This window comes from Sarcophilus harrisii, chromosome 6 (genome assembly GCF_902635505.1).
Source record: "Sarcophilus harrisii chromosome 6, mSarHar1.11, whole genome shotgun sequence".
NCBI lineage: Eukaryota > Metazoa > Chordata > Mammalia > Dasyuromorphia > Dasyuridae > Sarcophilus > Sarcophilus harrisii.
Window position 1 is genome coordinate 81412141 of NC_045431.1, and position 16062 is coordinate 81428202.

The window sequence follows — 16062 nt, forward strand, 5'->3', positions numbered from 1 at the left end:
GCTGCAAAAGAAGAATCAGATTAAAAATGGGAAAAAAACAAAACAAAAAAAAAAAGCAAATAACAAGAAAAGTTAAAAATACTCTGCTTTCATCCATATTCAGTTTTCAAAATTCTGTTTCTGGATGTAGATGGCACTTTCCATCACATGTTTATTGAAATTGACTTGAGTCACTTCATTGTTGAAAAGAGCCACCACAGTTTGTAATCGCATAATTCTTTTCTTTTGGTTCTGCAAGCAGCTTATTTTATGCAGAAATATGTATCTAGTAATAGGCAGATGATTAGGCTAAATATTCATTTACTTTATTGTTTAGGATATGGAAAGGACTATAATTCTAGGTTGAATAGCTCAGATTGTTTATTGCTGTTTTTGTTTTTGGTAAACAAAACAATAATTTTTTTTTCTTTTTTCTTTTTCAATAACATATTGTAGGTATATTTTTGTTCCTTCCTCTTTTCCTCCTGAGAAGGGAAACATTTATAGCCATACAAAAGGAAATGAAATTCTCTTTTATTTCCAACTTGGGTTATCATCAAATATACAGATGGTTTTATGAAGAGACCAGTCATATGGAATTCTTGTATGTGTGTGCCCCACCATAATTTTTTAAAATGTTTTTTCATTTCATGTAAACTCTTTGTTCGATTATATGTAAAGAGAGTTTTTCATCATTCACTTTCTATAAGATTTTTGAGTTCAATTTTTTCTTCTTCACCTCCCTCATATTCAAGACTTTAAGAAATCTTATATAGGTTAAACACATTCAATTATGTGAAATAAATTTACACTTTAGTCATGTTGTAAAAGAAATATCACAAGAAAAGGGTAAAAACCATCATCAAGAAAAAGCAAAACAAATGTTGAAGATAGTATACTTCCATCCTCATCCAGTCTCTATTTTCCATTCTAAATCTATTTTCTCCCTTCCTTCTTTCCCAAGATGGCAAGCAATCTGATATACATTATACATGTGCAATTATATAAAACATATTTCTACATTTAAAACATATTTCCACATTAGTCATGTTCTGAAAGAAGAAACAGAACCAAAGAACAAAACCAAGGGGAAAAGTGAAATAGTGTGCTTCCATCTACATCCAGAATCCATCCGTTCTTCCTCTAGACATGGTCATAAAAGCCTTGGATCACTGTGTTGCTAAGAACGAAGTCAATCACAATTGATCAAAGCAGTGTTACTGTTACTATGTGCAGTGTTCTCTTGGTTCTGCCACTTCACTATCAGTTCACATAAGCCTTTCCAGGTTTTTCTGAATTCTACCTGCTTGTCATTTCAATAGAAAGAATTTTTAGTGTTTGCTCAAGTGAATGCCTTGAGTTGTGAAGCTTTTGCCTTGCTAACTCAGTCACATGGGGGGAATTCAGCTTGGAACTTAAGACACAACCTGCACCAAGGTGTGAACTAAGTGAGTTAGCTTCCCTCCCACCCCCACTTATGACTCTAGAGAGGTGGAGACTGTGGGCTCTGAAGAATATAAAAGGGATATAGCATGATTACAGCGCACACTCTGATTCTTGGGAGTTCATATGGGGAAGTGCAGACCCTGGGAAAAATCAACAAGATCCACAGAAATAAAGGTGAGTTTCCCAATTGGAAATATTTTGGGATGCTGCTGCTTCTTTTTCAGAGAAGATACAAAGCTGGAAGTATTCAGAGGCCATTGGGACTGAATCAGTTCAATCAGGAAAGTGCTGAGGGCTTTTTCTTCCAATCATTTCAGCAGCTTATTGTCCTTTGTCTCTCTCTTCAGGAAGATGGCTGCAGCTAATTTAGCTGAAGACTTCAAGGAAGAGCTTGACTATGCTGTGTGTTTGGAATATTTCAGCCACCCAGTGCCCATTAATTGGAGAATGGCTAAGTAAATTATGGTATATGAATGTTATGGAATTTTATTGTTTTGTAAGAAATGATGAGCAGGATGAATACAGAGAGGCTTGGAGAGACTTACATGAACTGATACTAAATGAAATGAGCAGAATGAGATTATCACACACTTTAACAATAATACTATATGAAGATCAATTCTGATGGAAGTGGCTATCTTCAGAAGTGAGAAGATCCAAATCAGCTTCCAATTGATTGTGATGAACAGAACCAACTATACCCAATGAAAGGATACTGGGAAATGAGTGTGAACCACAACATAATATTTGCACTCTTTCTGTTGTTCTTTGCTTGCATTTTTGTTTTTCTTCCTAGGTTATTTTTACCTTATTTCTAAATCCGATTTTTCTTGTGCAACAAGACAACTGTATATATATGTATACATATATTGTATTTTATATATACTTTAACATATTTAACATGCATTGGACTTCCTGCCATCTGGGAGGGGGTGATGGCAAGGGGAGGGGAGCCTTCCATATTCATAGCAAACATCTGGTCCATGAATGAGGACCCTTCTGTCCTTTGTTTCTTTCCATTTATTCCAGTTTTAGGTGAAGGAGATCAGAAATGGCAATCACTTCATGATCTTTGAAAGATCAGGAGTATGGGCAAGCAGAATCCACCAACTAGAATCTATTTACAAACTTACTGGAAACTAGAAATTGTAGACCAATAGACCATGTTGCATTTAAAAGTGAACTCAGTTTCAGTGAATGCTTTATAAAAATTGCATTAAATCTGATCCCATACTACTCACAGATCAAAGTAATACAAGGGAGAAGGTATCCATGAATATTGAATTTAGGGGAAAGATAATACTTCCTATATCTGATAAGTATCCTTTTATTTATTTTCTCTCTCTCTCTCTCTCTCTCTCTCTCTCTCTCTCTCTCTCTCTCTCTCTCTCTCTCTCTCTCTTTTTAATTTAATAGCCTTTTATTTACAGGTTATATGCATGGGTAAATTTACAGCATTGACAACTGCCAAACCTCTTGTTCCAATCTTTCCCCTCCTACTCCCCCACCCCCTCCCCTAGATGGCAGGATGACTAGTAGATGTTAAATATATTAAAATACAAATTAGATACACAATAAGTATACATGACCAAACTGTTATTTTGCTGTACAAAAAGAATCAGACTCTGAAATACTGTAAAATTAGCCTGCAAAGGAAATCAAAAATGCAGGTGGGCAAAAATATAGGGGTTGGGAATTCAATGTAATGGTTTTTAGTCATTTCCCAGAGTTCTTTCGCTGGGCGTAGCTGGTTCAGTTCATCACTGTTCCATTGGAAATGATTTGGTTGATCTCATTGCTGAGGATGTCCAAGTCCATCAGAACTGGTCATCATATAGTATTGTTGTTGAAGTATACAATGATCTCTTGGCCCTGCTCATTTCACTCAGCATCAGTTCATGTAAGTCTCTCCAGGACTTTCTGAAATCATCCTGTTGGTCATTTCTTACAGAACAATAATCCATAATATTCATATACCACAATTTATTCAGCCATTCTCCAACTGATGGACATCCATTCAGTTTCCAGTTTTTAGCCACTACAAGCAGGGCTGCCACAAACATTTGTGCACACGCAGGTCCCTTTCCCTTCTTTATGATCTCTTTGGGATATAAGCCCAGTAGTAGCACTGCTGGATCAAAGGGTATGCACCGTTTGATAACTTTTTGGGCATAGTTCGAAATTGCTCTCCAGAATGGTTGGATGTATTCACAGTTTCACCAACAATGTATCAATGTCCCTGTTTTCCCACATCTTTTCCAACATTCCTCATTATCTTTCCCTGTCATTCTAGCCAATCTGACAGGTGTGTAATGGTATCTCAGAGTTGTCTTAATTTGCATTTCTCTGATTAATAATGACTTGGAGCATCTTTTCATATGGTTAGAAATAGTTTGAAATAGATTAGTTCTTTAAATAGCACACACACACACACAGTTATATTGCCTTCCCTCCATCAGAAAAAAAAGAAACTCAAGTTATTTTCTCTTTTCCTTGGCAAAGAAAAAAAAATTAAATGTGCAGAACCAATCGTTTTACATCCCATTAGTTCACATCACATACATAATTTAATTTCTATGGCGCTTCGTGCACAATTACAGTGGAACCTCACATTAAACCTGTGAAAACACAGAGAAGTGCACAACTCAGGAAATCGCCTCAGAATGAATGAGTGACTTGGCCCAAAACCCAGCAGCTGAGATTAGAATTTGCATACTGAGAATGGGCATGCTTTGCCTACAGTATGTGACAAATTATCTCCACACTCAATTTTTTCCTTTCCCTTTCATTATTTGCATTTTCACTTGTTTTCATAGACATGACATTTGGTGAATATATAGAGGAAATACTCAAATTATGTCATGATCTGTCCTGTTTGTAACCATAACAAATTTCCATGCTGATTCCTTTCAATTACATTTTTTCTATTACATTAACTAAAATCATATTCAGAAGGTTAATAGTTGTTTGTTGTATTTACATGAGGTAGAAGTGATTTTGTTCTGACCCATTACTTTTTCCAAAATAGCTAATACTTATTTCTTGTGTAAAAATTATCATTATGTGCCCCCTGTATACACTAACAAAAATTTTTTAAAATGCATGAAATTATCCACATCTGAAAATGTTTCATATAGAAAATTGAGTTCATTATCCTGAGCTATGGAAGGGAAGGACAGGCTGCATTATTACAATTCTTCCTTTTTAGCAACTCACAAATCCCTTGAACAATTGAGATAATGATCCAAGGGATCTGACCTAAAAATGTCTTAGTGAGACCTTAAGTGGTGAATAAATGTCTGATTTGGTTATAAAGGTAGCTAGCTGTCCTCTGGGACAACACAGATCTGCATATTTCCACCTTTACAAGTCTTTTTGTTGTGATTTCAGTCTATCGTGATCACCAACACACTGCTGTGGATGACTGTGCAGTGAGTCCATCAAACTCTGGCTACTTCAAAGTGCAACATATTCTTCCGGTTTCTCAAATTGACATCAGAGTATTCCCAGCATTCCAGGAAGGAAGGACACATGTTCAAATGGCTACAGGCCTGCAAAGACCCTCAGGGACTGACTCTCCCCAGACCAGAGTAGTTCTCTCCCTCCTGGGTTACCTAGCAACCCCATCTCATTCAATCTCTAATTGCTTGAGCAAGATGTGCTAAAAACAATATTTATAATTGACCCTTGAATCATTTAGGGGCACATTTGTCATGAGCCAATAGAAATATAGATAATTTTTAACAGTAATTAACAATGGCTTTTGGCTGAGTAGAGTTTAAATAATGAATTTCCATGTCTCCACAGGAGCTTATCCAATTCTTTTGTTTTCTACATGTATGACCATTTTCATCATATCTCTTTCCAAATCAGAATACAGTTACAGAATGTGGATAGGGTCTTGAATCAGGAAGCACAAGGTTTTAAATCCCACTTGAGAACCTTGCAAGTCAAGTTATAGGACCTCTGTTAGATTCAACTTCTTTATCTGTAAAATGGGCATAATAATAGCACTTAAGTCCTCTGGTTCTCATGAGGATGAAATAAGACAGTGCAAAGCATGACACACAAGGGTGTATAAATGCTACGTATTTTATTTCACTTTGACTATTTCCTTCCCAATTCTGTTCTCCTTCTAAAACCATCATGATCCTCATCAATTGGTGATACACTGAGACACTAAATTATTTAGTTTATTTGGTGCACAGTGGATCTTTCCACAGTCGCTGGTGTATTGTCTATCCCGCCATTCTGGAACCTCCATAAGAACAGGGTATGTCCCTCATAACTCTTTGTGTTCCCGGTGTTTAGCCCAGAGTTGCCATGTAGCAGACTCTTAATTGTTTACTGACTAGAAGAAATTGTAAGGAATGGCTCACAACCCAAACTACTTCCTTTAGACACTTTCAGGAGTGTTCCATTGCCCCAAATCACAAGCAGTAGCTTCTTACAAGATTACAGGTGAGCACTGAAAGGGTTTTATAGGCACATGGAGTGCGACCCATTCATTTTGTAGATGGGAAACAGAGGTTCACAGAGGAGCCCCAGACATGCTGCCAAGAAATATCGAATACTGAATTCCAAGTCTGGCCTTTCTTCCCCAAACTGAGGGGTAACTATTAGAAGCCCCTTATAACCACAGCTGTCATATCTCTGCTTTCACCTCACTCACCTGGAGCGCAGCTCCTCGGGCCTTCTTGGTCCAGCATCTACAATGCTTCCCTTTGCTTAAAATAAGAGATCACCTCTTCTCTGAGAATTGGAAGCCCTGTGCATGAAAAAAAAAAAAAAAAAAAAAAAGTTAGATTTGAAGATGAAGAGAAGTTGGTCATGTAGTTCTCCTTAAAGAATGAGGATCCACAGCTGTTCCATACTGAAATTCAGCCCCTGATATTCAGACATATCAGTCTAAATTCACCCACTGGGGCTTCTAAAGCAAGTCACCTAAGACAGGATGTGCCCAGTATTTGTACAACTTCTTGTGAGAGAGAGCCAAAGGCCCTTCCTCCTACCTCCTATCCTGTGAGGCTCTCTTCTGGCAGAAACTTCTGATCCCAGAACCTGGGTTACTAACTGTGTGCCTCTGGGCAAGTCAATTAAATTCTAGTCGTTTTCCTCAGATTACTCAACTCTCAAATGGAGATAAAAATATCACCCAACTTGAAATATTAAGATGAGGTTAAAGTGATATAATATTTTATTTTACTTTTAATTTATAAATAAGCATTTCAGTATCATAGTTCAAAAAAAAGATGATTGTACATGAAACTGTAAATCCACAATGCACAATTTGCTGTTCCTTTCAAGTAGACAAGAAAATTGTCAATAATTTTTTTTCCTTTCCGTTTACCTGTACCCACCCTAGAGATGGCTGCCATTGCATAGAAATTATATATACATACATACATTAATAAATAATAAACACACACATAAATATACACAGATATGTGAGTAAAATTATGCTATCCATATTTCTATTTATCAGGTTTTTTTTTTCACACCACTGGATGCAAATAGTATGTTTCTTGATGTGTCCTTTGTCATGAATTTAAGTACTTGGAATCATCAAAATAACTTATTTTCTGGAAGTTGTTCTTAAACAGTATTCATGATATATTGTAAAGAAAGCATATGACACAGCACCTGGAAAAGAGCAGGTATAAGTAAATGCTTATTACCTTGCATTCCTTTGCCACCCCTCGTGCTTGAATTATGAGGGCAATCCAAAGGCAGATTAAGAAGAAATTTCCTAAACTAGGGCCAACTAATTGCTTTGAGTTGTTACAAACTGACACTTGCTAAGAAGAATATTCCAAACACTAGACCCAATTCAAAAAAGGAAGGAGTTGATAAGAAAAGCTGCCTGAGCAGTTTTCAGAGCTTTGGTGGACAAAATTCTTGTCCAGGTAGAGGCTAACCTCTAAGATTAGTTCCATGTTTGAGATGCATCCACTGATGTAAACTTTGACATGGAAGTGGGAGAGCTTCAGGAACAACAAAGGACATCTCCAGGTCCTGTCACAAAATACAAAGACCAGCCCTTTCCCTTCTCTTCTGCCACCCCAAATCCTGCACATTTGGCAATATTCCCTTTGATTGCAGGCTTATAATTATTAGGGGAAGTGCCCTTACCCAGGGAGAGCAGGTTCTGGGCATTCTCCACCATGACCTCCTTGTACAGCTCCTTCTGAGAGGGGTCCAAGAACCCCCACTCCTCCCATGTGAAGTCCACAGCCACATCCTTGAACATCAACACCTCCTGCAGCATCAAAAGTTAGAAGATGTGGAGGTAAAAGATCCTTCAGAAGTAGAGCCTAACCCCCTCCAATTTACAGGAGGAAACTGAAACACAGAGAAGCAACTTGCCCAAAGGTCATAGGGTTTCTGAGAGTCAGAATCAAGTCTTAAACTCGTGATCATTAAGAGACTGATTGAATTTAGGATCAGTAGAAATAAAACTGAGAAGTGACTTATTACAGAATGAATAATGGAAAAGTATCCTAGGGCCACAGAGCATATTCTGCTAATGACTTCTTCCACACTCTTTGTTGATAAACTTATGGCTCTCCCAACCTATTTCCCATTGCCCCTGTTCCTTTTATCTATAACCTATTTTCCAAAATAAACCACCTTTTGCCAAAGAAAATGGCCACTGTGAATTTTACACATGTTTATTTCAAGCTAGGAATTGCACCCTTGACCTGGTCGTGGTTATTTCACTTCTAGACAACAAGAGTGTTTTGAAAGGAAGGTCTCTGTGCAGTTTATCTACAAGCAGTGGCAGAAAACTCCTACAGCAAATGCGGCCCTTGGAGCCTTTGATGGCATGAAGTGTCAAGGAAAAAAAGACCTTGTGAGCAGAAGAGCTATGTGACAGAGAATGAGAATGTAGGGAAAATAGCAAAGGAACGTGGACAATGAGCAGAGGGAGAGAAATCCTTGTTAGAAAGGGGAAGAAAAATGGATGAAATTAGAAAACTAATAGGACTAGTTGAAGGGCAAGAGAGGAAGGGGAATCTACAAGAAAACTAAGGATGATGAAGAAATGCAGAATGAGATCAATTAGAAGGAATGAACAAATGTCTAGAGAAAGTTGAAATAAAAGACTTATGGCATCTTCTAAATGGGAAAACAGAGGAATATGCCTATTTCTTTTCAAAACATGGTTCTTTTACAAAAATTAACCATTGGGATACAGAGATCCTCCACACAGATGTAAAAAGGAAGAAATAATCATTCCCCACAGAAATAAAAATGAAAATTAGTTCAAAGATCACCAACAAAAAATTCAAACCTAAAAGATTTACCTGTGACATATTACATAATGACCTAGAGGACAAATCTTAGAAATGATAACTTTTCAAAGGAAAATGAAAATGATTAATTAAACAATGTCCCAAAATTTCTGGGGTTCAGCTGAAGCAGGCCTCAGGGTCAAGGTGGGGGGGGGAAAGACTTACAATAACACATTAATAATATAAAAAAAGATGTTTAACTGAATATGCATTAAAAAAACTAGAAAAAAAATGAAAACCCCAAAATAAGTACAAAAAACGAGATATTAAAATTAGAGGGGACATAGATGAATAAAAAAATTGAATATGAAAAAATGACAAATAAAAACAAAAATGGCTTCTTTGAAATGATTCAAAAATTAGAGAAAACCTCTAGCTAATATGATCCAAAGGAAGAGAGCATAAAATACAGTCACTGAAATAGCAAATGGCAAAGGTAAAATGAGCAACCTTCTTTGGTATGTGAATAGAACTCCTGATGACCAAGAGAAAAACTGTCAGATTTCTTTCTGCAACTACTTTGAACAACACCAGCCTCCTGAAAGAGATGTCCAAATGAAACTTCCTAGGAAACCATCACCAAAATGCAGAGCTGCCAAGTTAATGAGAAAAATCCTGCAAACCTCCAAAAAAGAAAGTGTAGTACAATTTAAGTACCAAGGAGCCATCTTTAGGATTAAACACAATTTGGCAGCAACTTTCATTAAGGAGAAGAGAACTTGGAAGAGGAATGACAGAAAGCAAAGGACCTAATCTTATGGCCAAGAGTAAATTATGAAGCAAAAACCAATGGAATGCTTTAATGAAAGTCCTTCCAAGCATTTCTAAGGAAATGACCACAAATGTAGAAAACTTTCTATGTTGAGACCCATGAGGAGAAATACAAAAAATAATCCACAATGAGCTACTCTTAGGGACTCAAAATAAAAGGAAGAACTAGTTATACTATCATAGTGACATGACATGGGTTCCCTCTGATTCCTATGTGGGCTAACAGAGGGAATCAAAGTAGAATAAACCTGGGAGGGGTTCTGTTGTGTCTGGATGATCTTAAGGAGAGACTGGAAAGAGGGGAAGAGGGTGGAGAGAAAAGAGAGCTAGGAAATGTTATCTCTGGCAAGAAGGGTTCTTGATTTGACATCTTTACCAACAAGGGATTGGGGACATCTGAGCCTCAGTCATCTAGTCAAAGGAAGAAAGAATACCCAGGACATAGGCAGATAAGTGCAGAAATTCAGTTTACTCCCCAGTGTATTGACTCGAGTCAATTATATCCATTATCCTCTTCCATGTCAACCCAGGACCTGCTGCAGCCTAGAGCAATCATAATATCCAAAACCCTGAAGGGCCACGACACACTAATGTGACTCTCTTAATCCTTCCTTTTCTCTTATTGTTCTCAAGGTCTCTGCCAGTGCCTGGCACTCTGCATGGGGAAGCCTAAATTAAACCAACAAAAAAAGCAGTTGGTCTAGTACCTTGGGGCCCAGGAATGACAGAGGATGAGAATACCAGAAACCTCTTTTAGACAGGAGATATGGGTCCCCATGCTAGGGCAGGTCTTAGAAGCACCAGAGCAGCACGATGGACCCAGAGGTCTCTGTACTAGAACTCCTCAGCTTGGACTTCAGGCTTTTCTCAGTGTTTCCTGGCTGGAGCCAATGAATGGTCAAGGGGAGGGATTGGGGAAGACCTGCAAAGGTTGGGGAACCTGAGGCAGAAAGACAGGAGAACCCCAGGAGGATAGTTTCTTCTCTGATAACCAGGACAAGAGCTGGGGAAGCCTTCCAGGCTCGGCTTCCAGTCTGACTAGGACAAACTCTGTGAAGGGTTTTCTAGGAGCTTCAGGGGAACTTGTCACAGGAAACCAAGAGGAGGGGGGAGACACTTTGGGCGGGGAGGGGAACTGGGCAGGCCCAAGGAGAGCAGACCTGCTCCCTCTGGAATGGAGATTCATGATGCTGTGGTGGACCTTGTCAGTCCCTTATAACGAGGAGAAACATAGAAACAAATGGTGAAGTGTGTGTGTGTTTGAGTGTGAGTGTGAGTGTGTGTCTGTGGCTATGATCCCAAAGGTTCAAGCAATCAGTTGGGCGGAGCAATGTTATTGTTCGGTTCCCCTGATGCCTGTTTTTCTATGGAAAAGACCTATACATCTGAGACTTGCAGCTCCACAGCCCGTCCTCCATGTCTAGGGAAATGGCTGTGACTACTGATGTTAGTCACATCTGGAAATGGACTTCACTCACCTGAGGGGCTCCGAGACTCCCAGAGCCCATTCCCTCTGGCTCCAGGCTCTCTGTAGAGGTATCAAAGCAACCAAAGTGAATCTTTTTTGTTACATTCCTCCCTCCAGTCTCTGGTCTTTATCTTAGGGTCCTGCTGCTCCCAACATTGAGGGACCCACAAAAGTGACAATAGCCAAAGCTCTTATTAACAAAGGTCACAGATAACCATGGGGGGAAGGGGCGGGGAGGGGAAAGGAGTCTTTAAGTCTCAGACTCTCTGAAAACCAAGAGAAAGGCAGGAAGCCCCAGAGGAGTTTTTTTCTTCTTTATCTGGCCATAGGAAAGCCCAGCTTCCCCTCATCCTAGTCCCAAACTCAAAGCCTTTGATTTCATAGCCTGGGAGAATGCTATTTGGGGCCCTGACAGTAAAACTGTTCCAATTTTACCCCACTTTTGCTGTCTGCCTTTGGCCCAATCCCTTCTTGTGCCAAGCTTAGGTCATCAAAAGAAGATGGGGAGGGAGAAGCATCCTAGAGGAGGACAGTCATCCTGATTCCCTCTTTTTCTCAGCATGAGGCAAGCCTACAGGGATTCCTGGTGGAATGTGAGGTCCTCAAGGAACTACAAAGTGGTTGTCTAGAAGACTTGGTGTTCAGTTGGGAATTAACAGGTCAAGGCAATATGTGAGCAAGAATAATAAAAGACTAAGTTTGCACATGGTTGTTCTTGAGTGCGCTATCAGTTATTAAACTGGAGTTTACGAAATTGTAGCCAGAGACCTCTGAAGACCTCAGAAGAGGTAAGCCAGGTTATTGGTTGACACTGCAAAATGTTAGTGGCCAGAGGATTCTCTGAAGCCCTGGGAATTAGGAGAGACTGGCAATGTAAAGAGCTGCAGAGTAATGCTAGGGCATTTGCAAATGAAGTAACTACCCCGGGTTAAGTATACTGCCCTTTACAGAAACCCACGAGAATGACCAGAGCAAGTCTGAGCCTGGGAGACAAAATCCAGTCTGGCATTCAACTCTGAGGGCTCAGAGAGAAGAGGGGCCAGGGAAGCAGGAGGTCTGGGGATCCGGGGTAGGGTCTAAAATACAAGACAGACCAATGGAGATCATGGAACTCAGGGCCAGGGGAGTGAAAATTGGTGGACAGCTGAAGCTAGGAAAGTTAAAAAAAATGTGCCCTGAGATCTACCTAGGAGCTTGGAAGGAATGCTGGGACCTTCTGGTACAGCTTAGGTTTAGAATCTGAAAACAGGACAACTGAATCACTTATCAAGAGTTGGGATGGGGAGCCAGGACAATCGGGTCCTGATCAGAAGGCTGAAATTGTGGTCAAACTCTGAAGTCTGGGAAAGTGTGAACCAAAGGGAAATCTGGGCAAGTTTGGGGAGTGATTGGGAGCCTGGAAAAGATGTAGGGATAGTGGGGCTCATCCAAGAGGCAACCTTGGTAGAAAGCTGAGTTCTTAGTAGACATGGAGGTTATGTACCCCAAGGTCAGAAGACGATACTCAAAGGCATGTTGGCTCAGACCTACCTGGGAGCTGCAAGCCCAGCTTTGCGTGCAGGAATGCCAAGTTATCTCAGCTCCTTTCTTGAGGAAAAAAAAGGGTGAGAGCCCTGACCTAGCAGGGGGAAAAGGAGAGAGATTGGAGCTCTCAAGGGGAAAACGGGGAAAGAGATCTGAGCTCCCAGAGAAAAATGGGAACAGACTAAAGCTCCCAGGGAAGGTAGACCAATTTCCACAAAAGGGAAGGCCAAAGGGGCAGGAAGGCAGAGTGATCCCAGCTCAGACTTCCACTTTGTGGACAGCCCAGTAAGAAATGGTCTTCCAGGTATCAAGAACCCTGCCCCATCCCTCCCCCAGGTTGGTTGAGTACTTTCCTCCAATCACATCAAGATCCTGGATTTTAGGACTCCCAGTTTCTTCTCCCACCGTAGTCCTGCCCCCCATCACAAAAAGATTTTCTGCCCCAAACTCCTCCCAGATTGCTAGAGTCCTCCCAGGCCACCCACCCAGCGCCCAGGTTGGTCCTCTCTGAGAGCTCCTCCTCCCACACTCATCCCCACCTCCTTCTGGGCAAAAATACTGCCCTGCTGAAAGTGCCTCACCAGACTAACCCAAAGTAAGGGACCTCCTGCTCTGAACAAGGGAAGCAAATAGCTCTTGGGAAATAGGGATACTATACACCATTAGTTACTGTAATTCCAGCCTGGATTGTATTGAATTCTCCCTTTGTCATTGTAATCTTTGACCCTCTACAAGCAGACTAGATCTTTAGGAGAAATACTCCCAAATTCAGTATTAAAACTCAGTGATGAGGAATAAGAACAAGGAAGACTTAAATGTTACTGAATCAGAATTATTTTGTCCTACTCTATAGATACTAATCACTCCTCTAGCTATTATTTTATTGGGTTTTGACCATTGTCCCCCCCAAATTCTACTCTCCTTCAACCATTATCATTCTTACTTTTAGTGTCCAGGCTAGCTTTCTGCAGGATCTCTGGACTGGCCTTGGTCTTAGCAGGAGAGTCACCCCAATGGTCAGGAATAAAGTCCAAAGTCTTTATTATCTATTTCAATCTCACAATCTGAACCAGTCTCCTCCAGCAGTCTGACTGACTCTTCTAGTTCTCTCAACCCTTAAATACCCTGTTATAATTACATCATTACATCATACTGAATATCACCATACTAAGTACTAATTATAGGTAAACTAGAGAACCGTTATCTCATCAATTCCATTGAGTAAATGTAATGCCGAAGAAACTGAGCAAGACAGAGATTAGAGACCAATTCAATAGTTTATTAAATGGAGAGAAATACGGATCAATAGATCCATGTTGATCCCAGTGAGCTTTTTATGGAATAACAAGAACAGTGACATAATGGAGGTACCTAGGTGGGGATAACCTAATAGAGAGAGGTTACTGATATTCTAATGACAACTAAAATGGATAAATCTTTATCTTGTCAAACATTAAGAAGGAATGTCTATAAAACCTTTATCTCAAACATTAAGAGGGAAACCTAAGGCAGAATAACTAAATAGGACAATTGGAGGAACTGGGTCACAACATTAAAAGGGAACTTTGGCATTACATTCCCCCCTTTTTCTCTTGGAACTATTCAAATCTTTGAATTACCTTCCTCTAGAAGGTCTTAGCACTATAATTTGAACAACCCTATGTGAAATGAATAGACCAAATAAAGCTAGACCAATGCAAGGACTTATGGCAAGGTCAAGTCTTTCCCTGATAACCCCAGAATTAATCAACAATACACAAAGTTCCTTATTTCAATTATTTCTGACAATCAATTGTCAGATCCTCTGCAGTTGGGGAGCATATGGACAGCTGTGGTCATTTGTGCATGACTCGGCCTCTGCTTATGGAGAGCAGCAGGCTCAAGGCAGTTGTGTTGCCCATTCAGAGGGGCAGCCAGCTCCAGGGGAGGAGGGTGAGGCTTGAAGTAGCTCCACCTGTCCTGCCCAGAGGAACAAACAGGGCTGCTACTAACATACAATTTTTGAGCAGATTATGCACAGTTAGGCCAAGGCAGGCAAACCCCAAACTTTTAGAGGCCTCGATATCAACAAGGTCCTTTTAAGTATGCTGAAATACTAATTAAGAACCTGGGGTAACAGGAGCAGAGAAAACAGATCAGAGAGGCTGTCAGTTCCAAGACAGGTATCCCATTTCTGGGCATTTCTAAAAAAAATAATCACCAAAACTGAGTCTGCCAGGGCAACTCCAACAGAATAAGGGATTTCCAAGTTAAAACACAACCAGCAAATCATAGTCTAGTAAATTTAAGCAAGGAGTAAAGGACTTCCAATTAAATCTGAACTAGCAAGATACCAGTTTCCCCAATTTCCTATTTCTTCTCCTCCCTTTTTTCTTTTGGAAAGGAATTATCAAATGACCATCCCACATATAAATCATATACATATGCATATACATATACATAACAAACTAAAAGTCCCTCAAACATAACAGCAATAGTTACACAAGTTTAGCAATTTCCATCCCAAGTTTTAAACACACAGTAATACAGTGAAAATTCTAACAAGTCAACCACCTTCCCACTCCCCCATATCAGTCCAAATTACATCAGGAAAAGTGGGCGATGGCTGTCAATTGCTTCTTCCTGCTGAACAGAGATGATGCTGTCTGGGAGGGGGGTGGGTGTATGTAGTGTGTCGAGCTGACAATCAAAGCTTGAGCTAAGTCCTAGAAGCAAGTCAATATATCTGCAATTTGACCAAATCTAGAAATAAAAACAAATCTAACAAAGAAAAGTTAGAACAGTCTGAGATAGAAAGGCTGGTCCACAAGGAGTGCTATAAGATGTGGCCTCTCTAATTATAAACCTTAAAAAAAAACTTGAATATCCAGATACAATATCTAGTAACCAATAGATGACCAGACTAAATACTTATTTGCTCAATTGTTTAGGATATAATGGTTACAGATAACCAGATTGGAAACAGCAAGGTATGACATAATTGAATTAACAATTTCTTATTGACCATTGCTGATTATAGAAATCAGTTACAGGAGGAAAAAACGCAGTCACATATATCTACAAACCCAAGAAATTTTACCTCTAGTTAAAAATCCTAAACAGATATTCACCATAACCTCATCAGTTTGCTGCTTTTAGCCAAGAACCAGGTAGCTACAACTTAATAAAAATGTCCGGAACAGTTTAGAGGGAGGGGGGAGGATAGGATTCCATGTGACTACCCTTCCCCCCACTCCACTTCCAAAGAGGCAAGGGTGGGAAGGGAAGTCGAACTAAACTTCACTCCAGGCTAACTAAATGCTCCTATAGCTGAAGTAGCAGGCCAGAGCTAGGGTGGGGGAGGACCTCTTGTAGAAATGCATTGAGATGCAAAGGATGGGCCTTTGTCTCTGGAAAAGGATTTTGGACAGAAAGAGTTTCCTCAAGCAAAGTATCTGCTCCAGGAAAAGATTTTTGAGGCAGCGGAGTGTCTAGATTGTGGACAGGTAAAAACTTGGTTTCCCAAATCTTTGCAGCCTCCCTCGTATTTCTTTTTAGAGATAGAGCCACAGTAGTTCCTAAAGAATCGTGCCAGAGCTC

At 39.9% G+C, this 16062-nt stretch overlaps 1 pseudogene; it reads left to right on the forward strand.

The window, feature by feature from the left end:
- Positions 1–16062, forward strand: part of LOC116420050 — a 49464-nt pseudogene that overhangs the window by 12402 nt on the left and 21000 nt on the right.